This window comes from Myotis davidii, unplaced genomic scaffold (genome assembly GCF_000327345.1).
Source record: "Myotis davidii unplaced genomic scaffold, ASM32734v1 scaffold128, whole genome shotgun sequence".
Taxonomy (NCBI): domain Eukaryota; kingdom Metazoa; phylum Chordata; class Mammalia; order Chiroptera; family Vespertilionidae; genus Myotis; species Myotis davidii.
In genome coordinates, this window is record NW_006299719.1 from 2,586,249 (window position 1) to 2,597,041 (window position 10,793).

Here is a 10,793-nt window from a genome sequence, read left to right on the forward strand (position 1 = left end):
ACTGATGAGGGAGAAACATCCATCAGCTTCCTCCTGCACACTCCCTACTGGGTATGTGACCGCAACCAAGGTGCATGCCCTTGACCGGAATCGAACCTGGGACCCTTGAGTCCGCAGGCCAATGTTCTATCCACTGAGCCAAACCGGTTAGGGCAGTTTCTCCCATACTTTAACCTTATCAATACCCAGGGTACTTAACAGCCTACCTTATTGGCAGAGCCTTTCAACTACAGAAGGAGACATGCACCTCTCCCAGGGTAATAAGCCTGGAGTACAGAGCACCGAATATATTTAGTCTTACAGGAAACGTTTCTTATTTATCTAAGAATAATGTAAAATTTGCCTTCCTGGCTATCTGACTAAAGAACAAATCTGAATGTGGTAGTTACTTGATGACTCCAAACTTTTTATGCTTTTGTTCATTCATTTATTTGTGCTTTTGCGATGCCCATTTTGTGACCATTTACTGAAAAATCTTAGAACCCCTTAAATATATTGATTAATTACTCTTTCTTGGCACCAATTAATTTTTTATATGCCAACAGAAGCTCCTGATCTTCTAGTATTCTTACTGTTTTATGAATTTCAACAAAATGTACAGATTGGTATATGACCCTTCTTGTTAGTTTCATGACTTTTCTTCATGAGATATGGTTTTATCTTCAGCCATTAATAATCAAATGTCCTTTAAACACTATCATTTGACCACTTGAAACTACATACGCTGACCAATCTTATTTGAAATCTGGTATTTATTTATTACTCTCTGCTCTCTCCTGCTCTGTCTTCTGACCTTCTGACCACTTTGTTTCAGTGTTCTGTTTTGTTTCCTCGACACTTTCTAAATAGAGGCATTGCTCAAGAATTTGTATCCAGTCCTCTCCTCATTTTTATTTATGCTCTCTGTAGATAACTGCATCCACATCAAGGATGGCCATGATTTCTTAATTATATCTAGCCTCCCCCCCACCTTTTAAAAATATGTTTTTATTTATTTCTTTCTTATTTATTTATTTTTTTATAGAAACATTGATGAAAGAGAAACATTGATTGACTGCCTCCTGCATGGCCCCTATTGGGGATGAAGTCCGAAACCAGGCATGTACCCTGACTGGGAATCGAACTGGCTACCTCTTGGTGCAGGGGACCCCCACTCAACCAACTAAGCCACACTGGTCGGGCTCCCCTCATCTTTTTTATCCCACATTTTATTAAAGTACAAGGAATACGTATTTGTCTTAGAACCCTATCTGCATATATCTGCGAATCCTTCTGTTTTACTTGTCTATACACTTCAAAATATTATAGAAAAAATACAAGAAATATATTAAGAAGCTATGGGGACATGGTGAGACTCAATTTTACCTCAAAATTATAACTTTAGCCAGGCCAGTGTTGCTCAGTGATTGAGTTTCGTCCCAGGAACCAAGAGGTCAAGGTTTTGATTCCCCATAAGTGCACATGCCTGGGTTTCTGGCCCCATCCCCAGTAGGGAGCAAGCAGGAAGCAGCTAATCAAGGATTTTCTCTCATCATTGATGTTCTATCTCTCTCCTTCTCCCTTCCATTCTCTAAAATCAATAAAAATGTATGAATAAAAAACTATAACTTTAATAGCCTTTCCCCTTCAAGTCTCAATGGTTGGTCTTGCTCATTATTTATTTATTTTATTGAGAAAATATAAGCAATTTTTTTAAAACTATCATATTCTCACCACCGAATTTACCAAAAACCACCTGTATTCAAATATGCTGCCATCTTTGCAAGTTTGGTGCACAAATTTAAAATCAACTTTTTTGCTTGTACTTTGGATTCTATCTGCTGTCACCAACTCAGAAACCTGGTTTCTGCTGTTTATTGTATTAATTCTATCAGCCCACAGAAATGCTCACATTTTAGAGGGAAGAAACAACTCACTTGATACCATCTCACTCTATAGCTACCTTCGAATTCCTGTGCTCACCTTTGGAAGAGAATTCCAGAGCTGCCTCTACACTCCATCCTGACTACTGTGCCTCCAGGACCCTGCCCATCACTCCTCTACAGCTTTCTTCCCCCACCACAACCCACTGAAATCTCTTTCATCCAATATGCTAATGTGTCCATTCTGCTGAATCAACCCTTTGAACAATCCTCTTTCTTCATTTTCCTCAAACACTGAGCAATTTCAATGACCAATTTTCCCTTCAATTTTTTTAAAATGTATTTTTTATTGATTTTAGAGGGAAGGGAGAGGGAGAGATGGAAACAGAATGATGAGAGAGAATCATTGATCAGCTGACTCCTGCACACCTCTCCCCCACACTAGAGATCGAGCCCACAACCCAGGCATGTGCCCTGACTGGAATCGAACCATGACTTCCTGGTTCATAGGTCAATGCTCAACCACTGAGCAATGCTGGCCTGCCAAATTTTCCCTTCTCAAAACATTTTTTCTCTTGTACAAGACTACAGAAACTCCCGATTTGCTTCTTATTTCACTGAGCACTCCCTTCATTAACCTTTATTGCCTCATCTATCCTTTCCTGACTTCAAAATATGACAGTTTTCCAGGGTTCTGTGCTCTTTTAAAAAAATAATTTATACTTACTAGATAGTCTCATCTAATCAGCTTGTATCATCATTAATCAATAATAATAATCCTATCTAATAAAGGGGTAATATGCAAATTGATCATCACTCCAACACACAAGACGGCCGCCCCAATGTGGACACAAGATGGCCAGCAGGAGAGGGCAGTTGGAGGGACCAGGCCAGCAGAGGAGGGCAGTTGTGGGCAACCAGGCCAGCAGAGGAGGGCAGTTGTGGGCAACCAGGCCAGCAGAGGAGGGCAGTTGTGGGCAACCAGGCCAGCAGGGGAGCCATTAGGTGTCAATCAGGCTGGCTGGGGAGTGGTTAGGGGGTGATCAGGCTGGCAGGCAGAAGTATTAGGGACAATCGAGCTGGCAGGGAAGGGCAGTTAGGGTTGACCAGGCTGGCAAGGGAGGGCAGTTAGGGGTGGCTGGGCCAGCAGGGGAGGGCAGTTGGGGGCAACCTGGCCTGCAGGGGAGGAGAGTTAGGGGCAACCAGGCCTGCAGGGGAGGAGAGTTAGGGGTGACCGGGCCTGCACGGGAGCTGTTAGGTGTCGATCAGGCTGGCAGGGGAGTGGTTAGGGGTGAGCAGGCTGGCAGGCAGAAGCGGTTAGGGGCTATCAGGCAGGCAAGCGGTTGGGAGCCAGCAGTCCTGGATTGTAAGAGGGATGTCTGACTGTCAGACATCCCTGGAAGGGTCCCAGATTGGAGAGGGTGCAGGCTGGGCTGAGGGACACCCACACACACACACGAATTTCGTGCACCAGGGCTCTTGTAACAATAATAATAATACAGAAATGGGCACTAAATGTATTGAGTAATTTAATCCTCAGAACAAAATTAAATTTCACTTTGCAACTGAAAAAACTGAATACTTACTAGAGAACTACAGAGTCTTGGCCAAATTTACAAAATGAGTACATAGCATCTCAGGGATTCAAATTCTGTCAGTTTGGCTCTTGAGCTGCTAATTTTAGCAAGTACTCTAGAACAAATGTGGATTCTCAGCTCTCACATCTCTGTTGAGCTCCAGAGTCATATTTCCCAAATTCTTACCTGATATCTACATTTGAAAAAAAAACATTCACTTATTAAGTTTATTGTAATTGAATCATATATAGTTGCTATAAAATATCTTTATTTTTAAAAAATTCCATTAATATATGGCAAATATAACATCCTCTCCTCCATTTATTTTATATATGTGCATATATGTATAAATTTATATATTGGCTTTTTTTCTCCAGAAGGAAATGCCTGTAGCTTTCACTAACTTTCCACTATCTGCTTTCTACTTTCCCTGTTACACTGCCCATGGTAAATTGAAAACCAGAGGATATGTACTCCCCTCTGAGGTTATATTTGTTAAGTGAACCACATTGAATAGGTCAGATTCACAATCACTGCTAAAAACCCAGTGATGCCCAGGAAGCAGCTCTTCTGGTGCCGTTAGCAGCTGCTTTTGTAACCTTCTTTCCCTTAGCAATGACAGGCAGGCAACTGGGAGGCCTCCTATGTCCCTTGGACTTGAACTTCTTATGCTGATGCTGGCCTCACAGATTAGTTTGGCATAAATAACAGCTGCGTTAGCCTCTTGTGACATAATTTTTGACGAACTATCTGATGTCTTATGTAAGAGTCAGGACTGGAAATAATATCAGAGGGAGATTTTATTTTATTTGTTGAACTGGTGGAATTCAGGATTTGTGTATAATCCAAAAATATCTGTCAGAAATGTCAGATGTTTCTTTGCTCACAGAAAACAATAATTTCTTTCTTGATTTACTACCAAATTTCAAAAAAGGAACACTCCAATTACTATAGTTTATTAAATCTAGATACATACCTTCCATTGTGTGTTTAATACACTATGAAACAGCTACAGATTCAAAATAATATAATTATTGATTATAAATTTTTCATCCAATAACCTAAATTCAAGAATCTACCCAGTTTGGTGTATCAGATTTGGCAACCAAAGAATGTTGAAATTTAATTGTCAACTAATCAAATGGCCACCCCATTCTGATTTGTGTCGTCTTAGAGCATCATACATAACAAGTGTAGCTTCCATCAAGGACTTTTACAAAATGCTGAAGGGGCAGGACACAGGACATGAAGATTTGAGGAACCACTCTGTACTGATACCTTAACAATATATACTTCCTGGATAACTACAAGGGAAGCATCCAGGCTTGCTTCCACCCTCATCCTTGATCCCTTATGGCCTATTCTCAGTACTGCATCACTGTGACACCATTATAGCAGTAGTTAGAGCGTGTCACTTCTCATTCCTAGCAAAATGTTAATACTCAATCCTACTTAGTTATCTGATCTAAAATAAATTATTTTTGCTTGGTACCACTGGCTGTTGACCCATGCTGACCAGTGAATTCTTATTGCTTTTAATTTTCAACAAGTGTAATAAATTTTCCACATTTATTTGGAAAAATTGAAAAAAATCTAAAAAATCTAAAAAAGTAAAATATATTACTTTTAAAGCAAAATCAAGCTGACACATTTCCTCTACTTATCTATAATAATAAAAGCGTAACATGCTAATGGGACTGGACATCCTTCCTTCTGGACAAAGCTGCGGCGGGCAGGGGCTGAGGCAGAGATGGCTGCCCTTGTGGCGGGGGCCAAGGCCCTTTCATGAATTTTGTGCATCGGGCCTCTAGTTTTATATAATATACTAGAGGCCCAGTGCATGAAATTTGTGTATGGGGGGTGTCCCTCAGCCTGGACTGCACCCTCTCCAATCTGGGACCCCTCGGGGGATGTTTGACTGCCGGTTTAGGTGGGATCAGGACTAAACTGGCAGTGGGACATCCTTCTCACAATCCGGTACTGCTGGCTCCTAACCACTCGCCTGCCTGCCTGACTGCCCCTAACCACTTCTGCCTGCCAGCTTGATTGCCACCTAACTGCTCCCCTGCCAGCCTGATCACCCCCAACTGCCCTCCCCTGCTGGCCTGTTCGTACCCAACTGCCCTGCGCTGCCGGCCATCTTGTGGCGGCCATCTTGTGACGACATCACGCGTTGGGCTTTTATTATATAGGATAACACAAGTTTTGCATAATATATGAGAGGATTGCAATAATATAATATATAGTTGACTAAATAGCATATACCAAAAGTAATGTCCACCTAGAAGATCATAATGTGACCTTATTCAGAAATTGGGTTTTTTAGTTTAGGATTCAGATGTAGAATCATCCTGGATATAGAGTGGGCCCTAAGTCCAATGACTGGTGTTCTTACTAGGAATGGACACAGAGGGATGAACAGAGACTTCCATCTAAGTACAAGATACAGGTTGGGGTTATATTGCCACAAGTCCAGAATACCTGGGGCCACCAGAAGCTGAAAGAGGTGTGAACAGATTCTTCCTAAAACATTTAGAGGGAGCATTAGCCCTGTTCACACTGGGCTTCCAGAATCGTGAGAAAATAAATTTCTGTTGTTTAAAATTGCCAAGTTTATGATAATCTGTTACAGCCGTCCTGGGAAACTAATACACCATTTAAGTGCTTTTATGTTATATTTTTTCACTTGTGCAATATTGTATTCATGTGTGTTGTTTTGTGTTTTCTTTCTTTCCCAATGCATTACTTTTAAAAACTATAAAATATTACAAAATATAAAGGTACTAAGTGATTTTAAAACTCAAAATGTAGAAAATGTAGAATGTTTCCTTTCTTTATTCTTTTTTGTTTATGTTTCAATAGCCTTACCTTTGTACATGAGCCATTTTTTTTCATATAAAATTAGGATAATATTCAGAAGTGGAAATATTGGGTCAGTTTATTCTATTTCTGCTATTTCATGAACTGTTTATTGAATTTTGTCTGACAAAATAAAGTTAAAACTCCCACAAAACTTGTAAGGTAAACACAATGAATCAAGGAGACTTCAATGAGACATAAGAACAGAAAAGATGAAATAATATTTTCTTATCTATAAAATGATTCAAAAACGTCACCATTTTCATTACCTTCATCATCTCTTCTCTGAATACTGTCTTAGCCTTCAAACTGGCCTCCTTGCAATCACCTTGCTCCCCTACAATAGATTCTTGACAAAGTAACCAGAAAGTTCATTCCAGATAGAAGCCAGATAACATCATCCCAATACTTAAAACCTCCTTTACTCAGCATTTCACTCAGAGTGAAAGCCAAAGTCCAACCAATCCTTGCAAGGTCTAACTCCTCATTACTTTTATGACCATGTTTTATACTCCTCTCCCTTGTTCATTGTGCTTTAGTGACCTCTTTAATATCTCCCTGTCAGCATCCTCCTACCCTAAGGCCTTTGCAGAGCTCTTCATCTGGCTGGACAATTTTCCTCCACACAGACACAGCTATCATCATGTCACCGCCTTCAAGGCTCTACTAAAAAGTCACCTGCTCACCTACAATAGTAAACACTCCTACCTCAAACAGCCATTGCTCTAATGGGCATCCTTTTTCTTTATTCTTTGGTTCTGATCATTTTAAAACATATCTTATTATTTTCTTATAATTTTAGTGCACTCTCCAATAAAGATAAGGACTTTTGTCTACTTTGTTCAACATATAAGTTATTTGGCTAAATGGTATAAATGAACACATTAATACATTCCAGTAATGTTCGTAAAATGTCTCTTATATTTCACTATTGTAAATAATAACAAAAATAGCCTATATTGAGGATGTTGAGACTTCAATATTCCTAGTATTACACTAACATACATTAACTATAACTACTGATCACAAAAACTGATCAGTGAATATCTTTCCTATTTTGAAGATGGAGAAACAGGTTTAGAGCATTGTTTTATTTTTGTTACTTCCTAAATGGGAATTAATATGCAATAGGTTACTTATTTTTATAGGCAAATAATTAGGGATATTTTCCGTGGGATAAATTTATAGAAATATGTTAATACTTCTGCTTACTTTTCTTTTTTAAAAATATATTTTTTATTGATTTCAGAGAGGAAGGGAGAGGGAGAGATAGAAACATCAATGGTGAAGAGAATCATTGATCAGTTGCTTCCTACACACCCACTACAGGGGATAGAGCCCACAACTCGGGCATATGCTCTGACCAAAAATTGAACCATGACCTCCTAGTTCATAGGTCGACACTCAACCCCTGATCCACAACAGCCAGCCTGTGTAGTTTTCTTTTAAGAAAAAAAATTAGAATATTCTGACTACATAGTTTAAATTCATGCTATTATTAGAAGCAGGTATATTGATTTAAAAGTTCAGGTGTTTCTAATTTATTTTGTGAATGAATACAAAATAGAATGTGAATTATACTTACTATTTAATACCCAAACAACTGTCATTTGGCTATTCTTATACTCCTCATTTAAGACATTGCTTTTCCCCTAACCAGTTTGGCTTAGTGTCAGCCTGAGGACTGAAAGGTCCCAGATTTGATTCTGGTCAAGGGCATGTACCTTGGTTGCGGGTACATCCCCAATAGGAGGTGTGCAGGAAGCAGCTGATCAAAGTTTCTCTCTCATCAATATTTCTAATTCTCTATCCCTCTCTTTTCCTCTCTGTAAAAAAATCAATAAAATATATATTTTTAAAAATACATTGCTTTGGAAATGTAAAATAAAAAGAATGAATTCTGGAAAAATCAAATGCAGAAGCATCAATTTAGATTTTGCATGGTCAAGTTGAACTATATAAATTGCTTCCAGAGGAAAAAAATATCCTATGTAAATATGTAAGGTAAATGAGTAACCATGAGATAATTTACACAAACATTTTATTTACATGTTCAAATAACACTGAGAAAGTCTTTCCCTTTTTGAGATCCCTCAGTACATTCTTATGCCCTAGAATAAGTAAACCTATTTTAAGTTTGTAGTGCAACAGCAACCAGAATCTAAAAACCTATTTTCTTTTCTTCCCACAGACAACCTATTCACATTCCCCCAGAGATAATGTTCTTAGAAACTCGCTTTAGAAAAATGAACGGATTTAAAATGCAGGCTAATCTATTTTTACATTAAAGTCAACGAAAATACATATGTCATTCATTCTTTCAGATTCTAGCTCTACCTTGGCTTTGTATGTAATTGATAGGGAGAGTGTTTGATATATGAGCATAGAAATGGCTTCACACATGTATCTCCAGATTTTATCTTCTTATAGCCAGTGGTGACCTCTTCAAAGGAAAAATAAAAGATAAATTTCAAGTAGTTACTGGTATGTAATAGACAAAAGCCAGCCTTTAGCATTTTAACCATTTTTAGGAGGTAGATTTTCCTCCTATAATTCATATACAAAGTTTCCAGTTTTCTCAACATTGAGATAACCAATAAGTTTAGCAATAATTTTTAGACATTAGAACATCTGCTCAAATAAACATGTACTTCTTGAAAGAGCATCTCCTTCAAAACATAATTAATCAGAATATTATACAACTAATGTGCTACAGTGAACAGCTGTGTAGAAACTATGAAAGGGAAAGAATGCCTGGGCCTCTAGGCATAATTATGTTTATACATAGGAAGGAACCATAGTGCAGTAGCAATAGCAATGGATTCTAAGTCAGGAAACTCAGATTCTAGCTCTGCCAAATATTAGCCAACAAAATTTGCACAACTTATCTTTTCAGGGCCTTGATTTCCTAATAACCAGGAGGGACTGAGAGACAACAGTATGTCCACAATTATCTTAGGGATCATATAAGTTGAGCTGTTTATTACATATTTATTTGTTAACTTAAGTGGGAAATGTTAAGGTCAGTTATAAAAGTTGACACATTTTATACCAGAAAAATATGCCTTCCCATCTTTAATGTTTGACCATATCATGGACTTGACTACATTAGATGAAATAACATTATCTCAATCAAAAATAAAATGTGTTGGCATCTTTTGCTTCTTAGCAAATTAATGATAATTTTAAAAAGCAGAGAGAAAGAGAGAAAAGCTATTCAAAACCATTCAAATATAAAAGATCTATGTTTCTTCTAAGCCTGCCACCCATATGTGGCATAGTAATCAAAATGAGGAATACAGGTAAAATAATAGTGCAGGAAGTTTTAAATGATGTGAGGACAATTGCCTTATCCATAAATATTATTTTCAATCAACAGGGGGTTTATTACTTATATGTCTGCTGTAAATATACTATGACTATCAGACAGGCTTTTCTAGTGAGAAATGAATTTATATCTAAGAGGAAAATCTAGGCCTAAAAACACAGGAAGCCTGGAAATAAGGAAGGCATCCAAACTAATGGGAACATATCTAAAATTGCATATTTTTGGTCATCCTCAAGAATGCTGATTTCTTTTTGTTTAATGTTTTCTGTTTACTAAAGCCATGTAAAATGATTTAATGATCCATCTTTGAGTCTTCATGATAAAAGAATCCTCTTTGATTTGTTTCCTGCCTTCAATGAATTTATAATCTACATATATGTGAAGAGATGTTTCAATAAAAAGCAAAGTATTTACTGAAAATTTTAAGAGTAAGAGAGTGCAATAGAAAAAGAGAGTTCTAGATTATATTAATTATACCAATCTAGACCCAAGAATTTTTTTAGAACACTATATTTCCAAACATTCTACCTCATCTATATATAGGGTGCCCCAAAATTCACGCAAGATTTGAATTTTGCGTGAGCATTAACAACAACAACAACAAATAAAAGCCTAATTTTACTTGGTTTATTGAATCAGATTCTAATATCTGTTGCCCTTTGATTTCAATCCCTTCAATTTGATAAGCATTACCAAGTACCAATTATGCCCCAGGAGCAGGGACAATGAAGACCAATGAAGACCATGGCTTTGCGTATGTGCCAGCAAAGCCGTGGAGGCCATTTGCCCGATGTGCTCTTCCATACACAAAGTATATTGTATACTTTATCAATCAATAAAAAAAATTACAATTTTTAATTATAAACCTGTGTTTTCTATCAAAATTACTTCTTGCGTGAATTTTGGGACACCCTATACTAGAGCCCCAATGCAAGAAATTCATGCATGGGTTGGGTCCCTAGGCCTAGCTGGTGATTAGGGCTGATCTGTGGGATAATCAGGGTGGGTTAGGGGGCCACCACTGTCACCTGCCTTGGCTGGCTTGGGGCTTGTGGGCTGGGGGCAGCTCCTGAGTTGAGCGTCTGCCCCCTGGTGGTCAGTGCACAGCATAGCAACCAGTTGTTCCCCTGGTCGTTCCACTGTTCAGTAGATTTGCATATTAAGCTT

The 10,793-nt window shown here is 38.1% G+C and overlaps 1 long non-coding RNA gene across 1 annotated transcript in view; it reads right to left on the bottom strand.

Annotated features, from left to right (window-relative positions):
• The window catches only part of LOC107185005, a 23,845-nt gene that overhangs the window by 9,796 nt on the left and 3,256 nt on the right, over positions 1-10,793 (bottom strand). The window contains exon 2 of the long non-coding RNA XR_001515915.1: positions 2,452-2,456. This is a non-coding gene — a long non-coding RNA (uncharacterized LOC107185005). The remainder of the gene's footprint in view (positions 1-2,451; positions 2,457-10,793) is intronic.